Source organism: Chrysochloris asiatica, unplaced genomic scaffold (genome assembly GCF_000296735.1).
Source record: "Chrysochloris asiatica unplaced genomic scaffold, ChrAsi1.0 scaffold00136, whole genome shotgun sequence".
Taxonomy (NCBI): Eukaryota; Metazoa; Chordata; class Mammalia; order Afrosoricida; family Chrysochloridae; genus Chrysochloris; species Chrysochloris asiatica.
Window position 1 is genome coordinate 7,449,145 of NW_006408654.1, and position 13,111 is coordinate 7,462,255.

Consider the following 13,111-nt stretch of genomic DNA (forward strand, 5'->3'; position numbering starts at 1 on the left):
GGAGGGTCAGAGAAAAAGAGGAAGACCTCCAACGAGATGGATCGGCCAGGTGGCATCATTGATGGACTCGGGGGTGGCAGCGGTGGTGAGGTTGGCCCAGGATCGAACATTGTTTCATTCTGCTGTGCATGGGGTCGCTATGAGTCGGTTCCGACTCGATGGCACCTGACAACAACAACAACAAAGCCACTTGTGTTTCTTCTTCTAAAATGCTCGAGTGTAGATATAGGAGAGTCCCAAGTGCAGTGCAGACAAGGAAAATCAAAATCTGAGGGCAGCTCCATAGGGCAGGAATCCCAAGAAGGGGCTCAGAGCAGGACCTTGGCATCGGAGCAGGGACAACAGCGGGTGACTGGTGACCAAGACCTGGGCAGGCATGCTACAGAACTTGTGGCATGGAGCACAGGAGCCAAGGCAACAAGAACAGGCATGCAGGGCCCTATAATGGGCATCTGGTTTTCCAGGTAAACTCAGCAGGCTGGCCCAGCAGGCAACACACAGTAGAGCAGGCCATTGGCTCAGGGTCAAAGAACCAAAGGTTGGAGGATCACCCACATATGAAAATCAGACCCAGTGGGCCCATTTCATTTTTGACAGTTTAAATTTTTCCTTGATTCATATTTCATAAATTCCATGTTCTGGTTATTAATGGATGTTTGAAGCTGTTTCTCCTCATTTTAAGTTGCACCCATCAGCAAATGAAGATCCTGAGAGTTTTGCTCCATTCATATTATTATGATTTTGAGGAGGCAACTTTTTTTCAGTGATATTTTGAATGCCTTCCAATCTGAGGGACTCATCTTCTGACACTATATCTGACAATGCTCTTCTGCTATTCACAATGTTTTTATCTTGTGGCAATATATCTAACAGTGTTCCAATGGTAGTCATAAGGTTTTCATTGGCTAAACTTTCAGAAGTAGTCAACCTCTCCTTATTCCTATCTGTCTTGGTCTGGATATTCCAATGAAAACTGTCCACCCTGGATTACTCTGCTAGTATTTAAAATACACTGGTGGAATAGCTTCCAGCACCATAGCAAATGCAAACAACCAGATCAAAACAAACTGACAGAAATGAGGTAGAGTAATCCTATGTACAATAGAACAAAATACTACCAGATCCTGTTTCATCCTCATAACAGGTCCTGTTCCTTCTTATTATATTTCAGTTGTGTTTGAATACACTGTACCTACTCATGGTATTTATATTCTATCAACTTCCAGAGCCTTGCTCTTTACCAATGCCTTCAGTGCACCTTGGACTTTTTCCTTCACTACCATTTGCTCTTAATCACATTCTACCTCTTGAAATGGTTGAACATTGCCATTTCTTATTGTTACAGTGATTCTGTGTATTTCTTCTATATTCCTTAGATGCTTTCTGCATCATTCTATATTATGACCATAGAATCCTTCAATATTGCAAGTTAGAGGCTTGAATATTTTCTTCAGTTCTTTCAGTTTGAGAAGTGCTGAGTGTGTTCCTCCCTTTTGATTTTCTAAGTTCAGGTCTTTGCATATTTCATTCTAACACTTGACTTTATCATCTTGAGTTGCTCTTTGAAACTTTCTAATCAGTTCTGTTACTTGCTCATTTCTTTCATATTCCCTAGCATCTCTAGTCTGGACAGCAAGTTTCAGTGTCTCTTCTTACACTCATTTTGGTCTTTTCCTTCTTTCTTGTCTTCTTAATAACCCTTTGCTATCTTCCTGTATGATCTTGATGTCATTCCACAAATCCTCTGGTCTTTGGTCATTAGTGTCTCATGCATCAAATCTGTTCTTGAGATGATTTCTAAATTTAAGTGGGATATGCCCAAAGTCAAATTTTGGCTCTTGTGGACTTGTTTTAATCTTCTTCAGCTTCAACCTGAACTACATATGAACAATTTACGGTCTGTTCCACAGTCTTCCCTTTGGCTTGCTTTGACTGATATGTAAATATGTAGTCACTTTGTATCCTTTGTATTCCATCTGCTTAGGTCCATGAGAATAGTCACATTTTATGTTGCTTTAAAAACATATTTGCAATGAATTTCAACACTGAAGTCACACACTTATCTATGCCCCAAAATTTGGAAGACAGTTACATCACCAACTAATTGAAAGAGATTCATATTTGTACCCATTCCGAAGAGAGGTAATCCAATGGAATGTGAAAATCATCAGATAATATCATTAATATACATTTGAGTAAAACTTTGCTAAAGATAATTCAAAAAATGCTACAGCCATATGTTTACAAGGCACTGGCAGAGGTTCAAGCTAGATTCATAAGAGGATGTGGAATCAGGGCTATGACTGTTGAGGTCAGATGGATCTTAACTGAAAGCAGAGGATACCAGAAAAATGTTAACCTGTGCTTTATTGACAATGCAAAGGCTTTCGACTGTGTGGATTATGATAAGGTATGTATAACATGACAGAGAATGAGTACTCTGGAATACTGAATTGTGCTCATGAGGAACATGTACATAGACCAACATGCAGTCATTTGAAGAGAACACAAAGACACTGAATGCTTAAAATTAAGAAAGTTGTACATCAGAGTTGTATTCTTCCATAATACTTTTCCAGTTTGTATGCTGAGTAAATAATCTAAGAAGTTGCATTATATGAAGAAGAACATGACTTCAGGATTGAAGGAAGATTCATTAACAACCTGTGATATGCAAGTTATATAAACTTGCTTGCTGAAAGCAAAGAGGACTTAAAATATTTATTGATTAAGATCAAAGACTACAGCATTTAGTATGGGTTTTACCTCAATGTAAACAAAACAAAATCCTTGCCACTAAACCAATAAATAACATCATAATAAATGCAGAAAACAGTGAAGTTGTCAAAGACTTCATTTTGTTTCTTCCACTATCAACACTCAAGGAAACAGCAGTCAAGAAATCAAAAGATGCATTGCAGTAGGAAAATTTGCTGCACAAGACCTCTTTAAAGTGTTCAAGAGCACAGATGTCAGGTTACAAACTAATTTGTGTCTTACCAAAGAAATGCTATTTATAAATAAATAACTTCATGGTGGTGGTGGTGGTGGTTGTGTGCCACAAAGTCAGTCCCTACACATAGTGACCCTGTATAGGGTTTCCAATGCTGCAAATATTTATGGGAGCAGAAAGCCTCATCCTTCTCCCATGGAGCAAATGGTAGATTCACATGGCTGACCTTCTGGTTTTCAATCCACCCCATAATCCACTACATTACCTGGGCTCCTTTCAGCTTCATATGCGTGTTAAAATTAAACAGTGAATAAGGGGGATCATAGAAGAATTGATGCATTTGGTTATGGTGTTGGAGAAAAAATATTTAAAGTACCATGGGCTGCTAGAAGAACAAAAAAATCTTTGTTGGAAGAAGTACAATCAGAATGCTCCTTAAAAGTCAGGATGGCAAGATGTAATCTCTTATACTTAGACAAATTATCAGGAGGGACCAATTCCTGGAGAAAGACAGCAAAATAAAGGAAGACCAGCAAAATAAAGGAAGACCTCCAATGATGTGGATCGACATAGTGGTAGTAGCAATGCTTCAAGCTTAGCTAGGATTGTGAGGATGGCCCTGGATTTTATTCTGTTATTAATAAGGTCACTATGAGGTGAAAGCCACTCACTGGCACGTAGCAATAATGTCAGCTCATGGTATAATCCAACATTTTTTACCATAAATAATTAAATCATTAATAATTCTCTAACTGAAGTTGTCAAAGATTTTATACTACTTGAATCAACAATCAGTGCTCATGGAAATATCAGTCAAATGCCATTTTCTTTGGGTAAATATATTGCCATATACTTCTTTAAAGTGTCGGACAGCAAAGATATCAAGATGTGTCTAAGCTAAGCTATAGTATTTTCAGTCACTTCATATGCATGTGAAATCTATATAATAATAAAGGAGGACCAAATAAATGGCACATTTATGTGGTGTTGACAAAGAATATTTGGTAAACCAAGAATTCCCCAAATAACAAACAAATTTTATATTGGAAGAAGTACAACCAGAATGTCCTTTAGAAAGATGGGTGATAAAATTAACCTCATTTACTTTGGACCAATCCCTAAAGAAAGACATACTGATTTGTTAGATAGAAGGTCAGTGAAGAAGAAGAGGTTCTAAATAGGATGGTGTCTTAGTGGTATGTGCTGTTATAACAGAAATACCACAAGCATATGGCTTTAACAAACAGAAATATATTCTCTGTTTAGAAAGCTGGAAATCCAAATTTAGAGTGCTGGCTTTCTCTTTATGAAAGTGCTAGGGAAAGGCCCTCGTCTCCTTTTTCAGCCTCTGTAGGTTCAGGGTTCCTTGGCAATCCCCATGTATCTTGAAGCAATCTTCCTTTGGATATAAGAGCTTTATAATGCAGGCACCCCAGTTCAAAATGTAGTAGTTGTTGTTGCTATTAAGTGTGGTGGACTTTGTTCTGACTCATATCAACCCAGTATAGAGCTTCCAAGGACCACCTAATAGATTTGAACCACTGACATTTTGTTTAGCTTGTTGTTGTTATTGTTATTAACTGACATTGAGTCTGTTCCAACTCATAGCGACCCTAAACGAAGTTTACAAGGAGCAGCTGGTAGGTTTGAACTTCCGACCTTGTGGTTTGCAGTTTGGTGCTTATCCAGAGTGCCACACCAGAAGTCCCTTTTGATTCACAGTCCAGTGCTTAATCTACAGTGCCACACCAGGACTCCGTTCATTTCTTTAGCCTTTTATCTGCAGGCCATACCCCTGGGAACTCCACTACATCAAATCAAAGTTGTAATGGGATTAAATGTGTTGCTGTTGTTATTGTTAGGGTCCATTGAGTCAGTGCCAACTCATAGCAACCCTATGCACAACACAGCGAAATACTGCTCAGTCCTGGGCCAACTTCACTATCATTGCTGTGCCTGAGCCCATTGCTGCTGACACTGTACCAATCCATGTTATTGGGGGTCTTTCTCTTTTTCTACAACCATCAACTTTATTAAGCATGATTCCCTTCTTCAAAGGAGCCTTGGTAGCATAGTGGTTTCGAATCGGGCTGTGAACTGCAAGGTCAGCAGTTCGAAACTACCAGCTGCTCCGTGGAAGAAAGATGAGACTTTCTGCTCCTATAAAGATTTACAGCCTCGGAAACCCTGTACAGGGTCGCTATGGGTCGGAACCGACTCGATGGCACATAACAACAACAACCCTTCTTCAGGGACAGGTCCATCCTGGTAATATGTCTGAAGTATGAGAGACAAAGTCTGGCTATCCTAATTTACAAGGGACACTTTGGCTGTACTTCTTTCAGCAAAGATCTGTTTGTTCTTTTGGCAGTCAATGGTACTTTAAAAATTTTCCTCCAACACAATGACTCAAATGCATTGATTTTTCAACAGTCTTATTTATTCATTGTCCAATTTTCACATGCATATGAGGTTATTGAAAATACCATGGCTTGGGTCAAGCACACTTTAGGCCTCAAATTGTCATCTTTGCTCTTCAACACTTAAAAAAGCTCTTATGAAGCCAATTTGCCTAATGCAATACGTCATTTGATTTCTTGACTGCTGCTTTCATGAGTGTTGATGGTTGATATGAGCAAAGTTAAGTCTTTGACAACTTCCAACTTTTCTCCATTTATATGGATGCTGTTTATTGGTCCACTGGTGAAGATTTTTGTTTTATTTATATTGAGAAGCAACCTATACCAAATGCTGTGGCTTTGACCTTCATCAGTATGTATTTTTTAAGTCCTCTTAGTTTTCAGCAAGCAAGGACGTATACTCTTTATATTGCAGGTTGTTAATGAGTCTTACTCCTATCCTAATGCCATATTTTTCATGATATAATCCAGTTTAAAAGATTATTTGCTCAGCATACAGATTGAATACGTATAGTGAAAGAATATAACCCTGTCGCACACCTTTCCTAATTTTAAACCATTCAATTTTCTCTTGTTGTATCTGAACAACTGCCTCTTAGTCTGTGTACAGGTTCCTCTTGAGCACAATGAAGTGTTCTGGAATACTCATTCTTCATAATGCTTCCATAGTTTGTCATGATACACACAACTGAAAGTCTTTTCATAGTCAATAAAGCACAGCTAAACATCTTTTTGGTGTTCTCTGCTTTCAGCCCAGATCCTTCTGATGTCAGCAGTGATATCCCTCATTCCACGTCCTCTTCTAAATCTGGCTAGTAAACTCTGGAAGTTCTCTGTTAAAGTATGGTTACAGGCATTTTTGTGTTATCTTTAGTAAAACATTACTCACATGGGATATAAATGATATTGTACGATGATTTCCACATTCCATTTGGTCACCTCTCTTTGGAAAGGGCACAAAGACTAATTTCTCACAGTCAATTGGCTAGGTAGTTGTCTTCCATATTTCTTGGCATAGATGATTTTGTTACTCTGGTGCCACACTAATTCGTTGAAATAGTTCAATTTGTATTGCAGCACACCTTTAATCCTCTTTATCACATCAGGTCATTTCGTAGGGAATCACCATGTAACAGTCACAGTGCAACACTCTAGGATCAGCACTAAACTAAGAAACACTAGGTTGGCAGTTCAAACCTGCTAACTGCTCCTCAGAAAACATTTGCTATAAGTCAGAATCGACTCAGTTGCACTAAACAACAACAGCAACAACATTACATATCAGCCAAACCACAGAGAATCATGGCTCAGTCAACTTGACATATTTGTTGTTGTTGTCAGGTGCCATCAGGTTGGAATCGACTCATAGCGACCCCATGCACAGCAGAACAAAACAATGTCTGATCCTGGGCCAACCTCACTACTGCTGCCACACTTGATGCCATCAATGGGACCACCTGGCCAATCCATCTCATTAGGGGTCTTCCTCTTTTTCTCTGACCTTACCCAGCATGACATTCTTCTCCAGCGACTGTTCCCTCCGGACAATATGTCCAAAGTATGAGAGATGAAGCTTAGCCATCCTGGCCTCTAAGAAGCACTCTGGCTGCACTTTTTCCAAATCAGATCTATTGGTTCTTTTGGCAGTCCATGGCACTTTTAGTATTCTCCTCCAACACCACAACTCAAAGGCATCGATTCTTCTATGATCTTCCTTATTCACTGTCCAGCTTTCACATCCATATGAGGTTATTGAAAATACCATGGCTTGGGTCAGGCACACCTTAGTCCTCAAGCTGACATCTCTGCTCTTATATACTTTAAAAAGTTCCTGTGCAGCAGATTTACCCAATGCAGTACGTTGTCTGATCTCTTGACTGATGCTTCCACGAGTGTTGACAGTTGATCCTAGAAGAAGGAAGTCCTTGACAACTTCAATCTTTTCTCCATTGATAAGAATGTTGTTTATTGGTCCAGTGGTGAGGATTTTTGTTTTCTTGACATTGAGATGCAATCCATACCAAAGGCTGTGCTCGTTGATCTTCATAAGTTGTTCGAACAGAGCATGGGAACACTGAATGTTTTAAAATTGGGAAAGGTGTGCGACAAGGTTGTATTCTTTCACCATACTTATTCAACCTATATGCTGAGCAAATAATACGAGAAGCTGGGTTCTATGAAGAAAAACATGGCATCAGGATTGGAGGAAGACTCATTAACAACCTGCGATATGCCGATGATACAACCTTGCTTGCTGAAAGTGAAGAGGACTTGAAACATTTACTTATGACATATTTGGGTGGACGCTATTCAACCTATGAGAGATATATGAACACATTTCTTACAACAATGTTAGCAATGATTGTGAGGATTTGAAGTCAGTGTTATATAGAGATCATTTAAATGCACCCAACAAAAGCAACAATTCTTTGCTAGGTAAATTCAAATGAGCCTTAGTAACAAATTCATACTAATAGCACTGATCAATGTACTTAATAAACACTCATATCTGAAAATACAGCAAATGTTGCACTTCTAAAAGTGAGATTTAGGAGTAAATAATTTTTTTACAATCCCTGGTATGGTGCTAAATATAAGGATTGTACTGCTAACACAAGGTTCAAATCCACCAACTGCTCGTTGGATACCCCATGGGAGGTCACTATAAGTCGAAACTGACTGGATGACAGTAAACAACAACATTGTGCTATTGAGTCCTGGTGTAGCCCTGTAGGATAAGCACATGATTACTTATCTCAAGATCAGTGTTTCAAAGTCACCAGGCACTTTTCAGAAACCTTATAGTGGGCCACTATGAATAAGAACCGACTCAGTGTCACTTAACAGCAACAACAGCATTTTAGTAAAGAATCTTTAGAAAGGTTATCAAGTCAAAGAAAATACTGGTCAGCCTGCTGTTTGTGAAACAGATGAATCCTAAAACCATTAAGTATTGATCCAGTCAATACACAGGAATGTTTGGACTTTAAATCTTAAGTGAGAGAAAGGAATCTACTCACTTCATATGTTGTTGTTTTGTTGTTGGTAAGTGCCATCGAGTTGGTTCAGATTCATAACAATCCTGTATAAGAGCAGCTGGTGGATTTGAAACTTCAAAATTTCAGTTAGCAATCCAGTGCTTATCTTTTAGTACCACACCAGGACTACCATACTTCATATGTTGTTGTTAAGAGCCATTGAGTCCATTCTGACTCATAGGGGCCTTGTATAAGGTTTTGCAGGAGCAGTTGGTGAGTTTGAACTACCAACCCTGTAGTTTGTAGTTCAGTACTTATCTTACAGTGCCACATAGTATGGAACAAAACCTGATGGACTAAACAAATAAAATGTCTGGGACTATAGTTCTGATGCTTGAATGGGAGAGTAAGATAAATCAGACTTCTAGGAAGAAATAGATTGTTTTATATAGAGAGCAAGTAGAAACACCTTGTAGACCAGGTGAAGCCTAAACACGAATGACTCTGGCACCTTATAGAGCAAAGCTCCGAAGCAGCAAATGTTAGGCCTGTCTTGAGATTGGTATCACTGTGTAAGTCAAAATACTGATGTAAACTTGAATGACCTTATTGGGAGAAGTGACTGGTAGCACAAGTCAAAATTGAAAGCTCCCATGGAAATTGATTCTCAGATTAATTTAAGATTCTCATATTCAAATAAAGTTTATAAAAACTAAAACAATACCTCTAACATGATCAGGATCAGATTCCCTAGCCCAGCTAAGCTTTATCTTTGTTATAGAGCCTTTTATGTTGGTTCTTATTTTGCTTCAAATGAAGGAAAACACTTATGTACTCTAAAAATTTATTTGTGCTTCAAATCTGACTAAATAGTGCTTTGCAACATCTAAAAGAGTTGAAAATGGTTTGGTATTAACTATTTCCCCACTCACTGCTCAATAGTTTATAAAAAACAAAATAAAAAACAAATCCCCTAAAAATTATATCCCACCCATATAGACATTTATTAATCCAATATTTATTAGAAAGCATACACAAACCTATCAAAAACTTTGTTCCCATAAGCCTTAGCTCTGTCGTTTTAGGCACCTGGTGTGACACTGTAGGATAAACACTGAAATGTTAATCACAGGGCTAAAGATTCAAACCCACCAGGTGTTCATTGGAAACCCTATGCAGGGTTGCTATGAGTTGGAACCAAAAACAGCCACATCTTACAATATTAATTACAATATTAATTCAAGGCTAAGCCTCAGTATTCCAGAACCAAGAAGTATTTTATAATTCCTAACATCACAAATCCATCTAAATCAATGGTTGGACTTGGAGCCTTGGATTTTTAAATACTGTCTTTACATATATAAATGGAATCCTGGTGTGGCACTGTGGGATAAAGCATTCAACCACTATGTTGGTTTGAACCACAAGGTCGGTGGGTGGTTCAAATTCACTAGCCACTCCTTGGAAATCCTATATATGATTACTATGATTTAGAACCGAATTCATGGCAATTAACAATACATATATAAAGTCTTTCAAAATATTTTAGCAAATAAACATTACTGCAGTATATTTAAACTTATGGAAGGACCTTGTGCCTGATCAACGGAATGGCGTTGTAACTACCCCCGCCCAAATTCTAAAATCGTTTTAATAATAGAGCAGAATCTGAGGTTAATTTTTGTAGCCTCGGCTGGCCCGCCGGCCCCTGGCACACTCGAACTTCCAGCCCTTGGAGCGAACGTAGGGTTTGGTGTGGCTGTGCGGGGTTCCGGGTGCCTTGCCGAAATGCCTGTACACCTCACGGCCCTTGCATGGACCAGACAGCAGGACAGTCCCACAGCCTTGTGGGAGTCCAAGGTCAGCTGGTCAAATGTGAGAATCTTGCCCCCAGCCTTGAGGATGCGGCTCCAGGCCCGGCTGCTCATGCGTAGTGCACACACCTTCAGCTTGGGCACCTCCTGAACCCTCACATCATGTATGATGGTCCCCACGACCACAGCTGTCTTGTTCTCCTGGCCAGGAAGCTTCATCTTCCAGATCATCCGAGAAAGGGACAGGGGTGGCCGGTTGGTGCGACTCATGAACAGCCTCTTCAGCACAACTTGGTTGAAAGTGGAAAAGTGGAATTGGTCTGTCTTGTCAGAAACCTGTACAGCTTGACCAACAGTCACAGGTAGATGTCCTGGCTCTTGGGCTCCTTGCAACAAACCTTTCGGTCCTTGTTGTGGCGGATGTTAACGCCCATCATGGCGCATTCTGCTCAGCCTGGTCCGGAAAGCTCAATTCATTTTTCCCAGCACAGAAAACTATGATTGTTGGATTTTAGCTCACTGATTACTAGAATACTGATATTAATTCATTTCACTGTGTTTTTTATGACTTCCAATTTTACTAGAATCATACTTCATACATTTCATGTTCCAATTATTATTGGATATTTGTAGCCATTTTTCCTCATTTTGAGTTGTGCCCCATTAGTAAACTTTTATTGTTGTTATGTGCCATTGAGTCAGTTCTGACTCATAGCAACTTTTCAGGGAGTGGCTGTTGAGTTTGAACTGCAGATCTGGCAGTTCAAACTGGCCTTGCAATCCAGTGCTTATCCTACACTATAGCACCATACCACCAATACCATTAGCAAATAAAGTTCCTAAACGTTTATTTCATCCACCTCACTGAAGTCAACTCTACTTTGAGGAAGCAACTCTTTCTCAGTCATATACGTGTTCTTTTTTTGGAGATTTAAAACATTTTTTATTGCAGTTAAAATCAGTATGTCTGATTCACTTCAGCTTCCCTGCCAAACCTGTGGCACGGTCTGCTTCAGCTTCTCTGCCTTCTCCTAATCGGTGATGACAAAGGTGTAGAGGTATCTGTTGCACCAAACCTTAAAATTCAAGCTGTCCTTATTTTTCTTGATATTGGTATTGATATTGATTTTCACCTGGCTGTGAGCAGGAAGTCCTTGATTTCCTCAATTTTGCAAGGCATGGCAGCGGGGTGCCTGTGGTCTGGTACAGCCAGCAGCAAGAAGCAAGGAAAATGGAAAAGCTCTCAGTCATATATTCAGTGCCTTCCTCCGAATTATATTAGACAATGTTCAGTAGTTATTCACAAGTATTTTAATGATTAGCTTTGTGGAATGGTCTACCTTTCCTTCTTCCTAGTCTGTCTTAGCCTGGAAGCTCCACTGAAACTCGTCTACCATAGGTTGCCCTTTTGGTATTTAAACAACCTGTGGCATAGCTGCCAGAATCACAGCAATACACAAATCACCACATTATGACAAACTAAGATACAAGCAACCTTGCTTGCTGAAAGTGAAGAGGATTTAAAATACTTACTTATGAAGATCAAAGACCACAGCCTTCAGTATGGGTTGCATCTCAAAGTAAAGAAAACAAAAATCCTCACCACTGGACCAATAAACAACATTCTTATCAATGGGAAAAAGGTTGACATTGTCAAGGACTTCGTTCTTCTTGGATCAGCCATCAACACTCATGGATGCAGCAGTCAAGAAATCAAATGATGTATTGCACTAGACAAATCTGTTGCACAAGACCTTATTAAAGTGTTGAAGATCTAAGATGTTAGCTTGAAGACTAAGGTGCATCTGGCCCAAGCCATGGCATTTTCAGTAACCTCATATGCATGTCAAAGTTGGATCGTGAATAAGGAAGACTGTAGAAGAATTGACGCATTTGAGTTATGGTGTTGGAGGAGAATATTGAAAGTACAATGAACTATCAAAGGAACAAACAGATCTGTGTTGGAAGAAGTGCTGCCAGAGTGCTCCTTGGAGGCCAGGATGACCAGACTTCCTCTCTCATACTTTGGACATATTGTCAGGAGAAACCAGTCATTGGAGAAAATATCATGTTTGGTAAGGGGAAGGTCAGAGAAAAAAAGGAAGACTCCCAGCAAGATGGATTGGCAAAGTGGCAGCATCAGTGGACTCAAGAGTGGCAACAAGTGTGAGGTTGGTCCATGACTGGCAGTGTTTTGTTCTGTTGTGTATAGGGTTGTTATGAGTCAGTACCAATTCAATGTCACCTAATGACCACAACAGCAACAACAAGATACAAGTGGTAGACAACCTTTCTTAAACAAAAATATCAAAGGGTGAAACTATTGTTTCTCAACATATACTCCATCTGGGTTTATATGCTAAAGACAGTGTTTGTAAATTCCCCAAATAATTCTGCACTCTAATTTACCCCATATCAAAAGAATAGTTTTGGCATCCTCAAGGGACTCAAATTATATTGCTTTTACATGTTCTTTGAGTTGTAAGGACAAATAGATGGTTGAACATACAAGATCAGGGCTGTAGTGTTGATGGGGTAAGGTTTTTAATGAACTTCTTTTAGGACAGTCTACTGTACCCTCAAAGAATTATCAAGTGCATTGTTATGATAGAAAAATTTTTTAAGTACAACTCTTCTGGCCCTTTTCTCACCAATGTAATTTTAACTTTTCTTAAAACATCTTTATAATAAGACCCTGAGATCGTTCTGTGTCCTTTGAGAAAATCTACTAGGATCATCCCTTTGACATTCCTCCCAAAACAATTGAAACAGCCTTTTGATTTGACCTCTATGCCTTGAATTTAACTGGCCCATCAGTGGAAGCTACTGTGTTGATTAGACTATTTGTTGTTGTTGTTAAGGACTAAAGGAGCTGTAGTGGCACTATAGGATAATACTGAACTATTAATCACAAGGTCAGCAGTTCAAAACCCACCAGCCACTCCT

The 13,111-nt window shown here is 39.3% G+C and overlaps 1 pseudogene; it reads right to left on the reverse strand.

The window, feature by feature from the left end:
- Positions 1-10,025: 10,025 nt before the first annotated feature.
- LOC102831523 lies at positions 10,026-10,599 on the reverse strand (annotated as a pseudogene).
- Between the last annotated feature and the right edge of the window lie 2,512 nt (positions 10,600-13,111).